Source organism: Paroedura picta, chromosome 6 (genome assembly GCF_049243985.1).
Source record: "Paroedura picta isolate Pp20150507F chromosome 6, Ppicta_v3.0, whole genome shotgun sequence".
Classification (NCBI taxonomy): domain Eukaryota; kingdom Metazoa; phylum Chordata; class Lepidosauria; order Squamata; family Gekkonidae; genus Paroedura; species Paroedura picta.
The window spans coordinates 105909855-105924117 of NC_135374.1; positions in this window are offsets into that span (position 1 = coordinate 105909855).

Genomic DNA, 14263 nt, shown 5'->3' on the forward strand with positions numbered 1-14263 from the left:
TGCATGACGTCGCCAACCTCCTGCATCCGGCCAGTAAACTGCTCATCATTCTAAAGTATAAGTTGGTGAAGCCCCAAAAATGGATTCACCAACCTAAAAAATACTGTCTACCAGCAGACAACCAGCAGGCCACCAGTAAAAGAAATGTATGGATGCGAAGAAGTGCTACATAGAATCATAGAATCATAGAGTTGGAAGGGGCCATACAGGTCATCTAGTCCAACCCCCTGCTCTACGCAGGATCAGCCCTAAACATCCTCTTGTAATGTCCCACCCTTGCACCTGCCTCCCTTTCCCTTCTTCCGGGGGATGGTGTTACCAGAATTGTGCTTACATGTGTCCTGTGACATGTATATTAAATCTTTTGGTGTATATTAAGCCTTTTAGCTCTCACCAAACTGGTGAGAGCCAGTTTGGTGTAGTGGTTAGGACTAGAGTATGGATTTCTAATCTGGTAAACCGGGCTTGATTCTGCACTCCCCCACATGCAGCCAGCTGGGTGACCTTGGGCTCGCCACGGCACTGATAAAACTGTTCTGACCGAGCAATAATATCAGGGCTCTCTCAGCCTCACCCACCTCACAGGGTGTCTGTTGTGGGGAGAGGAAAGGGAAGGTGACTGTAAGCCACTTTGAATCTCCTTCGGGTAGAGAAAAGCAGCATATAAGAACCAACTCTTCTTCTTCTTTTGGGGAATCAGCTGAGCAGCAAGAGGTGGGGTAACATAACATTAAAGGACTGATTTTGCCTGTATTTACGAGGTGGATTATGCCCTGAAGAACTCAAGGTAGACACATTGGTAAAACAATAAGCATAGACTTTATTAGTAAGAAAATAATAAAAGCATAACAATAACTAACACACCTAGCAATCAGTCGTGTAGAGAAGAAAGAAGGGTGGGGAAAAGAAGATTCGGTATATATACCTATCCTGTAAAGTGGAGAGTCAGAGGAAAGCAACATGATCCAGCGTGAAAGGAGGTTCCAATGGGTCTTGAGTTGGAGTGGCTGTGTGAAGCCATAGTTTACATGGGGTTCTGGGGAGCGGGTACTGCTCCCATCCCATGTGGCTTCCATCTATGAAGTTCTTGTGATCCTTTTTGAGAGGTCAAAGGAGATCACTCCCACTACTAGCACTAACAGGAAATCTAGTTGAATCCAACCTTGTTAGTTTCCCAGCTACTAGAGCAAATGCCAAACAGCAAGTAATGGGTTTACCACAGAGGGTACATGGAAGACCAGAGGTTCTGATTCTTCTTTCTCTAGTGGATTTGTCTTGAGAACCAGCTTGGTGTAGTGGTTAAGAGCAGTGGCCTCTAACCTGGAGAACCAGGTTTGAGTCTCCTTTCCTCCACATGCAGCCAGCCGGGTGACCTTTGCTCAGTCATAGTTCTCTCAGAGTTTCCTCAGCTTCACCTACCTCACAGGATGCCTGTTGTGGGAAGAGGAAGAGTAGGCAATTGTAAGCCGCATTGAGACTCTTTTGGGTAATAAAAGGTAGGGTAAAACAGCTCTTCTTTGTTTCCTTCTTTGTCATCTCAGTTCTCACCTTCTTGCATTTAGAGGGATTAATGCTACACATTCTTTGTATGATGATGATAATGATAATGTAATTCATTACCACTCCCAGACAACTGGGATATCCCCATAATAAAAATATAAAAACCCCAACCCTTAAAATACAGAGCATACAAACATATGGCATCCTCCAAACGTTCCCAAGTCCCAGACTCCTGACACTCCCTTTAAAACTTGTGCCTCAGTGGAAATTAGGGAGGTCATATAATTGTACAGTGTTGTAGTTATGCCGAGGAGGGCCTGGCTCTTAGCCGCTCTGGCCTCAACCAAAAGCCTGGCAGCTCTGTCTTGCAGGCTCTGTGGAACAGAGAAAGCTCTTGCAAGGCCCTCAGCTTTTCCAGGAGTTCATTCCACTAGGTCGGGGCCAGGACTGAGAAGGTCCTGGCACTGGTTGAAGCCAGGGACCACCAGCTGATTTGTTTCCACAGAGCTCCAAAGAAAACTTCACAGTTTTAAGACGGAAAGGCAATTTTTCTGGGCTGTGGCTCAGTTGTAGAGTATCTGTCCTGCATCCAGCAGGTTCCAGTTCAACCCACAGAATCCTCAGTTCAAAAGATCTAGTAATTACTGATGTGGAAGACCTCTACCCAAGTCCCTGTTATGTCATGACTGGTCTGAATAGACAAAACTAACCTCTGTAGACCAATGGTTCGAACCAATATAAAGAAACTTTATTGTTTCATGAGAAGAGGATCAAAATATATGGGCATTTTTCATATGGAAAGGAAGTCTAGAGCAGGATCTGTACCTGAACTGGTGCTATTAATAAATGTTCTAATTTCAACAATGATGAATAGAGGGCTCCTCTGTCTTCCAACCAACAAAGGAAGAGGAAAATCAACTTATCTGTGATGAATACATGCTTGGAATCATCACATATACCATATTTGCCGGATTATAAGATGACTGGGCATATAAGACGACCCCCCAACGTTTCCACTCAAAATATAGAGCTTGTTACATTACATTACAGTACTATGGGCCACTATGGATAGCTATGTCTATCCCAACTGAAGTGCACCCGGCGTATAGGACGATCCCCCCACTTGGAGGCATGTTTTTCAGGGGGGGAAAGTAGTCTTATACGCCAGCAAATACTGTATATATGTCATCATATATATGATTTGGCTGTGACATATTGTGAAGAGATCTTGGGGTCACAGCACACACACACACACATCCGCATTGAAAGTGTCAACCCAACGTGCAATGGGAGTGAATCAAACAATTGCCCAGAAAGCAGTTAAAAATAAAATGTCATTGTATAAATCTATGGCCCACATACATTTAGAATGATGCGCTCAGGTCACCCCGGCTATAAAAGTAATAAAACTGGAGAATTGAAGCATCCATGAGGAAAACTGTAAGTAGCTTTAGAAGTATAATCCTATACAGAGTTATCCTATTCTCAGCCCATTGAAGTCAACATGATGAAAAGGGTGTAACTCTGTTTAGGATTGCATTGTTAGTGTAGGAGAAAATGTGGTCAACATGACGTAGTTGATAACAGTATTAAAACCATGAAGACAAATACACGTAGCACTCTTCTCAACTGGACACATTCAATCTTGAAGTCTGGGATCATATAACGCAGCCTTTCTCAGCTTTTTTACCATTGAGAAAACCCTGAAAAATTTTCCAGACTTAAAGTAACCCCAGAAGTGGTGCAATCATGCTGCATATGTTTGGGAAGCATAGCTGTGTGCATGCCCACTAGGAGCCCCTCCCCTGCACACCCTTCCAAGTCCATTATTGTTCATATATGTTCATATCACCCGATAAATGTTGAACAGTTTTTTTTTAAATAAAGATTAATTAATTCCTATCTATTCAAGAAACACTTCCAGTGCCGTAACACCCCCCCCCTTTGAGGGCCACCCAAAAACCCTGAACTAATGCAATTAGCAATTCTTCACACAAGGAGAAATGTCCCTTTCAAAGGATCAGTTGTTGTGTCCAGTAGCACTTTTAAGACCAACAAACTTTTATCGAAGGTATGTGCATGCAGACTTCCTTAGATACAGTGTCATAGAATGGAAGTAATCAGTTCGTACTTAACAGGCAAAATGTAAACAGTGAATTCACATACAGCATAACTGAAAATGGTTAACATTTCAGAGATAAATATGAATAGCAAATTGTTTTGGGTGTGTTTGGATTCAATTCCAGGGTATTGAATTTCATGAGAAACTGAGTGGGCTCAATAAATATGTCTAAATGAGCAAATATATAATCAATTGCTGACAGCAATTAGCTGAGGCCTTGCCCTTACAGTCCCTTCATCTGCTCTCAACCATGGAGACATTTTAAGATATCATCTTCTTTAAAGTGGAGCATTTGGCTATGTAAACCCAAGTCATCTGTTCGTAGCCCAGAGGAAAAAATATCAATACACCACTCCAAATTACATTGTATTGTACTATTCATTGTTACATTACAATCTACTTGCTCAAACTAATTATTTCAAATTAGAAAGAAAATAAAAACAACAACAACAATGGAAGTCATTTGGCTTTTCTAGGAGATAGTTAAGAATGCAGGTTATGTAGTGAGAAACCAATATCCCTGTTGAGTCCTGGGGATTCCATTGTTTTGAGTGCTGTAATAACTTGCAGTTCAGCAATTTCCCTTTTCTAATTCTGTTCTTGAAGTTCCTTTGTAATTAAACAGTCACTTGGAGGTCACTTATTGAATGCTCTGGAAGTCTGAAATATTCTCTCACAGATTTATCAGCCTTGTGATTCCTGATGTCTGATTGCTCTATGTAGAGAATGGAAGGACACTGTTTGTATTTAATGGCATATGTAATGTTAGAAGATGAGCATGTGAATAAACCATTGGTGCTGTAGGTGATGTTGTCAGGTCAAGTGATTGTGTTATTGGAATGTATGTGGCAACAAAGTTGGCATCTGGGTTAGTCAATCTCTGGTATCAGTGTCCATGTTCAAATTAGATGTTATATTGTTGAGGGTGAGGAGATGTTTGAGATTTTTTTTTTGGGGGGGGGGTTGTCTGTGTGCACTAAATGGCTTGCTACCCCATATCTGTGAAAAGATAATTGTCATTGTCATTATAATGTAAAGCTTGGCTGTATATAATGGATTGTTTGATATGTGTAGGAAGGTAGGTAGAGGCATGAAGGTATGTTTGTCAGTCAATATGTTTCTAGAATAAGGTGGCATCTATCCACCCATTGTATATTTTTACAGTAATGTCCCATCTATTCAGAAATACATTTTCTGGACACTACTGTAAAATACATAATGGATGGTTGGACACCGCCTTCTACGGGTCATGGACTGGTACCAAACTTTGTTGATCTTAAAGATGTCTCTGGACTCAAAATCTGTTCTGTTGCTTCAGTCCAACACAGCTACCTACTTGAACCTTTCAAAAGGATGTTAGACATTATAGCTAAATAAATCATCAGTGTTTTGACAGAAAAATGCATAAAATATGTGGCAGACCAAGAATCTGGCATGGCTATTACTGTGTTAGCAAACAGCCTTGCTATGGAGCATAGAGTTTGAACTAAAAGGACTTCTGTACTGATCCAACCTGTCAGTCATTTTGGTCACATTGGAAAAAGGCAGTTTGATGTCATCATTGCCAGCTATTTCCTTGTATTTCTGGACACAGTTCAAATAAATGACTATCTGCCTAAGGCTTTGTTTAATGTTTAAATGTAATAGATGTAAACGAAATTCATACTGTAGCTTTGGAGAGAAAACTGGAGGGAAAGAGAACCACACATTCTGACAATGTACTCCATTTTTTTATTTTTTAAATTGGTCTGGGGAACCCACAAATTGACCATCAAGCAGTGAATGCTATCAATTCCAGGAGATTTCAAGGCCTCACCTGGAGGTTGGCACCAGTGTTTTATGTTTGACATTGTTTAGAATTGATGTTCGGTGGCTTTCTGGACCCTGCTCATTGCTTTATAGTACCTGACAAAAAATCTGACTGGTTGGAAGGGAAATAATATAGATCCCCAAAGGTTCAAAATTTCAGCAAGGGGACAATTTATACTGAGGTAATAGGCTTGTCTTAATCCAGACTCCCATCACAATGCCACATAAAAAGCAGAGGTGATGAACATCAGTAGTCATGACATTTGGAGATTCACGTAGGCTGTCCCTGCCTAGGTTTGGGTCACACTTCCATTTCAATTTTTGATATCTGATTTCAATTATAAGCGGTAGATTTAAAGATTTATAAATATAAAAACTCACCAACAACATCCGATGAGACCTCTTCCAGCTGTCGAAAGGGCAAATAGAATGGTAGAAACGATTAGGAAAAGGACAGAGTAATACAAAAATATTAATGCCTCTACATAAATCTTTGACATGTTCAGTTGTGTATGTACTCCGATGCGAAACTTTACCTCAGAAAATCTGGAAAAGGTTAACTGAGTAGTGGTTAACTGAGAATATGCAATAATGAGAAGGTAGATTAAGTTAAAAACATCCATGTTATATATTCTTTAAGGTATCCCCTGTGCAAGCACCGGGTCATGTCTGGCCCTTGGGGTGATGCCCTCTAGCGTTTTCATGTCAGACTCAATACGGGATGGTTTGCCAGTGCCTTCCCCAGTCATTACGGTTTACCCCCACACACACACAGAAAGCAAGCTGGGTACTCATTTTACCGACCTCAGAAGGATGGAAGGCTGAGTCAACCTTGAGCCGGCTGCTGGGATCGAACTCCTAGCCTCATAGGCAGAGGTTCAGACTGCATGTCTGCTGTCTTACCACTCTGCGCCACAAGAGGCCCTATAGAAGTTCTTTAGCAGAGACTTAAAAGAAAAAGATAACCAATTGCATTAATGTGTACCCAGTTTAAAGCACATGACGGTTTCCCATAAAATAATTACAAGGATCTTAGAATGCTTTACCTCGGCTCACCTGTGCTGGGCTGGGCTCCCCATTCCCTAGCACTATGCACTGTTCCCACCACTGCGTTTCTCACCCAGGCCACTTCTTCCACCAGCTGTCTTCTGCAGCCAGGCACACCCCAAAATCCCTACTCCTGCATCCGCTAGTTTGAGCAGTCGCTGCCATCACCATTTCTGGTGCCATTAAGACCATTGACCCTGCTGCCGTGCCTGTTCCTTCCCACTGCCACAGTCATTCCCAGCCATTCTCAATGCCATGGCCATTCTCACTACTGCAGTGGCCGTTTCTGTTCCAGGGGTCACAGCTTTAGATGTTCTCACTTCAATGAAAAACTCTATGAGGCAAGCTCTACTGGGAGAGGGGGGGCAGAGATTCCGCAAGCATAGAATCCACCCTCCAAAACGACCCCTTTATCCAGGTGAATTGATCTCTGCAGTCTAGGGGCAAGTGATAACTCTGGGAAATTGCTTGGCCCCATCTGGAGATTGGGATACCAACTCAGGACACAAATGCCCTCTTTGCGTAGTCCTGAATCACTTAATGTCTTCAGCATCAATGAAATCAGCTCATTTAAATTTCATGGATGAGGTCTGATTTGGGCTACTATATCAGTGTCTGAACTTTACATTTCATGTCCAGCTCCAAAGAAATAGCATCTGTTCTACTGGATTCAATTCCCCTGGATGGGGAATTTTTGAAGACAGTGTGCTGCCCTAGCCGGGCACACGCAGGGTTAGTGCAAGGGCAAGCACGGTTACCGAGTCAAGCAAGTTCAAAGCGCATACCAGAGAGTAGTCAAAAGTCCAGTCTGGGTCTTATCAGGAATTGTTAGCTGACGAAGTCCAAAGGAGAACCGAAAGAGTTGTCATTTATCTTTACCAGGGTCAAGTCGGGAATCTGTCAAACAGAGCTTTGCCAAAGCGTCGGGGAGCAGGAAACCAGTCAAGGCAACGGGTGGACATGTGCACAAAGTTGCAGCCACACTGAGAAGCACTTCTGCTGTGCTTAAGAACAAGCTGAGCTGTCACACCAAGTGGCTGCACCTGGCACTCAGCCTTCCTCCGATGAATGAGCCCCACCTGAGCCCAACCTAGCCTGTTGCTTTAGTCTAAGCCGAGCACTTTTCCTGCGTGTTGCCAATGTTGTCCGCCTGCATTCCCTCCTGCGCTCTGGAGATGAGTCTGGGCTGTTCAGGGGTGTTGCTGCAGGCTGAGGTAATGCTGGTGCAGAGGGCATGGTGCTTGTCTGGCTGGGACCTGGTTGAGGCTCCCTATTGGGACTTGCCTCTCTAAGCAGCACCCTGCTGCTTTGCTCCAGCTCCTCCACTTCTTTCTTGGAGGGAGCTGGCAGAATGAGCTCAGGCAGTGGTGCAGAGGCACCCTCTGGAGACGGGGCCATGACAGAGATTATGTGAAGATATTGGCATCCATCATCTCTTCTCCAAATCCAAGTGACTGACCTGGTTCCTGTTCCTGCCAGCACTTGAGCACAACTTGAGCCCTCTCCCAACATAGTGACTGATCTTGTTGGATTCTTATTTTTGATAGGCAACAAAAGATGCCAATATCGCTGCATAAACTGTTTAGCACCTTTAGAAGTGGGAGCAGACTCAAAAATCACTGCCTTCAAAGATGTAGTGGTCAATGTAGCACATCTTTATTAGTTTCTTTTGTTGAAGACATCAGAAACGGCTGGCCATTTCTGTCCAAAGTCTGTACGAATGGCCTGCTAAACTTGATTTACGGACAGCACTTTTATTACGGAAAGCTATAAAACTATCCAAATGTTCTGTAAATTGTTTCGGTTCCCTTTTCATATTGGCTATGCACTTTTTCTCTGCACTGTAGCTTTTGGTATGACTTCTTTCGCTGTGATTCCAGCCCACTCCATGAATCAGGATGTATTTAGAGGTACTCCGTTACAGAATATTCAGTTGTACACGCTGACAGCTCTATTAGCCTATGGAGACACTATCTGAAGAGAAGTGCAGGAAGCATAGAAAGAATACCAAATGGTTATCTTCCCATTGGAGATGAGAATGGTAGGAAATGTAGTGTGGAGAACAAATTGGCTCGTATGAGGAACTCAAATGGATGGGCTCGCTATTGATGTAATGATGGCATGGAAATCTGTTAAAATTGTGTGTGCATGGGGGGGGGGGGGGAATCACCAGACAACAGCATTCACTTGCCTGAAATGCCAGCGGGCCTATGCTCTTGCATGAACTTACTATAACCTATGTATTTCTTTCTTTTCTATTTGTTTACAGCACAGTGAAATGGCAGCCTGCAGGACGGTGGGAAAGAACTAATGAGTAGGGAAAGGATTATGCAGCACATCCATCTGGCTTACTGATTTCCTGCTATACTTTTATTCATTTAATCTATCTAGATATTTACCCCCTACTTCTTCCCTCAGCAGGGATTCCAAGTGGCTCACAACATTCCATTTTACTCTCCCATAATGATCCTCTGGTCTTCATATGATGAGGCAAATGTTGGATTGGAAGTCCTTTCTGGGCCTCAAAAACAGCTTGGTGTTGTGGTTTAAAGTGGTGGCTTCTAATTTGGAGACGTGGCTTTGATTCCCCAATCTTCCTCCAAAAGTAGATAAGTGGTGACCTTGGGCTAGTCACAAGGCTGTTAGAGCTATTCTTACAAAGCAGTTCTGCCAGAGATTTCTCAGCCACACTTACCTCACAGGGAACAATTATGAATGGGGAAGGTAATCCAGGGTGGTGGCAGAAGAGCAGCCCCAATTGTACACAACACTGCCACCATCCCAACCCTAGCCCTAGCCCGGCACAGCGCCCCAGAAGGTCTGTGGTAAGAGAATGCAGAATCTTCCATGTTCCCTGGGATGCTGCGGGTGCCAGCGGGGGCTAGGTCATGCCGACGTCATGCATAATCGCACCACATGCCCATCAGTTCCTTGAAGCCGTGGAGCAGGCTGTGGAGTCCCCCCACCCCCACCTTGGAGGGAGAGAGGCATGCCACTCTCCACCATTCTGTAGTGGGTGCTCCATGCCCCCCCCCCACTAACCCCCTGCTGCTCCCTCCAAGCAGCATATCAGGATTTCCAGATTTGGCATTGTGTATGCGCGTGCTATGCCAGGTCAGACCACATACGCTGGGGGATACCCTCCCCCGTGCACACGTGGGAGGCACCAGGGCATGCTGCCCCAGATGCAATGTCTGGCAGCAGCCTGGGCTGCTGCTGTGCACAGTGGATCAGAGTGTCTGTTGTGGAGAGGGGAAAGGAAGGCAATCACAAGCCAATTTGATACTACTTCAGGAGAGGAAAGCAAGTTGTAAAACCAAACTTCCTCCTCCCACTCCCCTCCTCCTCCTCCTTCCCTAGTATTTTCATGATGAATCCTGAAGTGATTCTCCTGTTTCCTGGAAACGTGGAAATTTGGAGCATTTAATGTGATTACTAACAACTAGGATAGCTGACATGCTCTTCACCCATGCAGAAAATGCTAGCGAAGAAGAAGAGTTGGTTCTTATATGCCGCTTTTCTCTGCCCGAAAGCGTTTCAAAGCGACTTATATTCAGTCCCTTTCCTGACTCCACAACAGACACCCTGTGATGGAGATGAGGCTGAGAGATCCCTGATATTACTGAAGAAGAGTTGGTTCTTATATGCTGCTTTTCTCTACCTGAAGGGTCTAAAAACCAGCTTACATTAACCTTCCCTTTCCTCTCCCCACAACAGACACCCTGTGAGGTAGGTGTGGCTGAGAGAGCCCTGATATTCCTGCTTGGTCAGAACAGCTTTATCAGTGCTGTGGCAAGCCCAAGTTCACCCATATGGTTCCATGTGGGGGAGCAGGGAATCAAACCTGGCTCGCCAGATTAGAAGTCCGCACTCCTAACTACTACACCAAATTGGCTCTCTAGAGGTTTCAAGGATGATGATCTCAAATTATCCTTAAGATTTCTAGTCTTCCAGAGCCCATTTCATATATTCAGTGGACCCCCTTCTTGCTATCTTCCTGCACAGCTGGTGAGATAGTTAGGGTGGACATGAGTAAAAGCACGGCAGCATCCCTATACTTGTACTACTAGAATAGAAGCAAACTTCTTCTATTATACAACTATGGGAGTCATGTCTGCTTAGCATCTGCTAGCCCCAGGGAGAAGGAGAGTGTGCGAAGAACGGCAAGAACTAAATGAACAATAATGCTCTAGAGAGAAATGGAGAAATGCCGAAGCCCTAAAGGAGAACAATAAAGATGAAATATGCTGTGAACAAGTTGTTCTGTATAATGGAACCAGGACAGCTTTTTCTCAGATATTTTTTACTAAGCTTACCAAACTAAATAGAATCTCATTGACTAAGGGACTGCATGTAAACTTTAGAGAACCTATTAAGAACTTTTTTTAAAGCTACTGTTTTTCAGAACATCATAAAGGCAGAGAAGCTCATTTATGGACAGATTCAGGTGAGTAGGCATGTTGGTATAATATACAATAACACAATTTGACTCCATATCATCTTTAAGAACAACAAAGCTGAACTTGGGCCATTAGCTTTCATGGATATGTACTATCTTTACTATATATTAGTCTATTATTATTTACACTAATATAAAATTGACTAGGGCAGGGGTAGTCAACCTGTGGTCCTCCAGATGTCCATGGACTACAATTCCATTGAGCCCTTGCCAGCGTTTGCTGGCAGGGGCTCATGGGAATTGTAGTCCATGAACATCCGAAGGACCACAGGTTGACTACCCCCAGACTAGGCGATTGACTTGGATTGAACTAATGTGGGCAGAAGGGATTGTGTCTGGACTTGGCTCTTGAGGTCCTTTCTTGCATTTCCAGGGAAATGCTAAGCAACACTTTGGGGTTTAGAAGGTGAATTTCCTCCAGACCAAACTTAACAGGAATTTTGGGGCTTTTTTGGGAGGGGGGGTTGGGGGGAGGGGGCATCATCTGGACATGGAATTTGGGTCACTGTGGTTGGGCAGGTAGTTGTGAATTCCTGCATTCTGCAGTGGATTGGACTAATTGTCCCTGGATTTCCCTTCCAACATTATGATTCTATCATTCTGAGTCTATGACTCTACTCAGGCTTCTGTACTTTAAGGGCCAAAGCATTTTTGGCACTATAATGTGAATATGATATGGGATACCAGTGCAAAGCATAGTAGAGTGACATTTTTCATCTTGTGTTAGAAATTCAGCTTTTGTAAAATCCCTACAAACTTTAAGTCAGTGCATCAAATGATAGTTCAGTGACAACCCCACACATTTGCTATGGGTCAGGATGTGAGCACAAGAGACAATGGTGCTGGGACTATGGCACTAAATTAGGCACCAGGTGCTGTCAGAGTCACATAGACAGGGCTGGGGAAGAGAATTTGGGAAGCCATTTCTAAAGAATTGTTTAATAAAGACATTTGTTGTCTGAGAGGAATGTGATGGCATTGTAATTAGTCAATCGATAAGTTGGATGAAAACCAAAGAAGAGCTGTTTTTGTACCCTGCTCTTTATTACCTGAAGGAGTCTCAAAGGCATTAAAAATCACCTACCCTTCCTCTCCCCACAAAAAATGTCCTGTGAGGTAGATGATGCTGAGAGTTCTGAATGAACCTTGACTCATCCAAGGCCACCTAGCAGGTGTCACGTGTCTCAAAGCAGCTTAGAATCGCCTTCCATTCTTCTCCACACAATAGATGCCCTGTGAGGTAGGTGAGGCTGAGAGAACCATCACTGGCCCAAAGTCATCCAGCAGGCTGTATGTGGAAGAAGAGAGGGGAATCAAATTTAGTTCTCCAGATCAGAGGACTCTGCCCTTAACCACTACACCAAGAGAGACATCCATACCACTAAAGCCCGATGTTCATAATGCTGGAGGGGGTACAGACAGTATGTTTCCATGAACAATATGTTTCCTGATGGAGCAAGTAACCACTCCCCATGGCCCTTATATAAAGGGTCATATGGAAGGAAACTGGAGCATAAATAGTTAAACAGAGTTCCTGAAAATGTACACCCAAATTGGATAGTGAAACAACACATCACAAAATCATCATCATCACCATCACCATCACCATCACCATCATCATCATCATCATCATCATCATCATCATCATCATCATCACCATCATCATCATCATCATCATCATTATTATTATTATTATTATTTCAATGTATAGTCTGCCACTCCCCTAAGGCTCATTGCAGGTAACAACATATAAAACCCCTAATACATTAAAACATCCTACAAAAACAAATGCACTATCCCAGTCAACCAACCCGACAGCGACGGCATTCTCAGGGAGGAGACCAGGGAGCACTGCATATATAGCCCTAAGAGAAATGTGTATTGCATGGGCGATGATGGAAAAGAAGACAGGCTTCACTGGAGCCAGTGTGGTGTGGTGGTTAAGAGTGGTGGCTTCTAATTTGTAGAACCAGCTTTGATTTGCTGGCAGGGGCTTCTGGGAATTGTAGTCCATGGACATCTGGAGGGCCACAGTTTGACTACCCCTGCCATAGAGTTATCTCTGGCCAGAAAGGAAAAGAGGAATGAAGAACATTTGGGGATTGGGAGGGGTGGGGAGGCAGAAATGCCATGCTGTTGGGACTCAGAATATTTGGACACATGGCAGCAGTGAATGGCGCATCTCAAACTGTAGCCTTTACTGACTCCTTCCTAGACAGCGCTGTTTCTCCTTGCTCGGGGCGATGTTGGCGATATTGCCGAAGTGAACTTGCCAGGTGTACGGCTGCTTCAGCCTGGCCTCTTGCAGAGATACTTTAAAGAGCTACGTTTTTTCGAATCAGCACCTGCAGTGAGGAGTGGAAGATTAGGGAGGGGGGGTAAAAACCCCTTTAAAAATGCATAAGCATTTGTGAGCCAGGATCCGCTTTGTCAGAGGCAAGAACACAGCCTAAGGCAGGAACACAAAAGGGGACGGGGAGCAGGGAAGAAACTGTGATTGTGTCTGAGAGAGAGAGAGGTGGGGGGGGGACTTTACAGTTTGAACTTAGGCGAGACGCAAATGGGGGCATGCGGCGAGCAAGAGCTCGAAATCCATTCCGGGGAAGAAGCGAACTGTTTGTGCCATGACAAAAGTGTTAATGGATCAAGGTGAGATGTAAACAGGCATAGCATTTGTGTGTAAACAGGAAAGGGAGCTAAAAAGCTAGGTGTGATTTTTTAAAGAAGTTTTTCTTCAGTGCAGAAACGCTTGAGGTAGCAAGATCACGCTGTCTCTAGATTCAGCAGGTGTTGCTTTTCACTTTGATTTATCCTAGATTGCACAGGAAACTGCAGAGAGCATCAGACTTCATTTCCTTTCCCACACGTGCTGTGAAGTGACTCCGGGCCAAAGTGCTGGAAAGTGGCAGAAAGTCACAACCAAGTTATGGCTGCTCTCAAGGGTTTTCAGAGGTGGTTTGTCTTAGCCAGCCTCTGCATGGCAAATTCCTTTGTGGTATCCCATTCAAGTACTAACTAGAGCCAAGTCTATTCACTTCTAACTTGACTGGGCTAGCCTGAGCCAGCCATACAGATATGGTTGCCAACTCTGGATCAGGAAACACCTGGAAATGTAGAGGGTAGAACCTCAGGAGGATGGACTTGGGGGTGGGAGGGGAGTCCACCTTCCAACCAACCATGGTTTCCAGGTGAACTGATTGTGGTCACCCCGAGATTACTTAAAATCCCATGAAATTTCCAGATACCACCTGGAAGCTTAGAGGCCAAGAAGACAAAGATGCTGACATAAAAGTTACACATAGAATCCAATATCCATTAATTCAGGT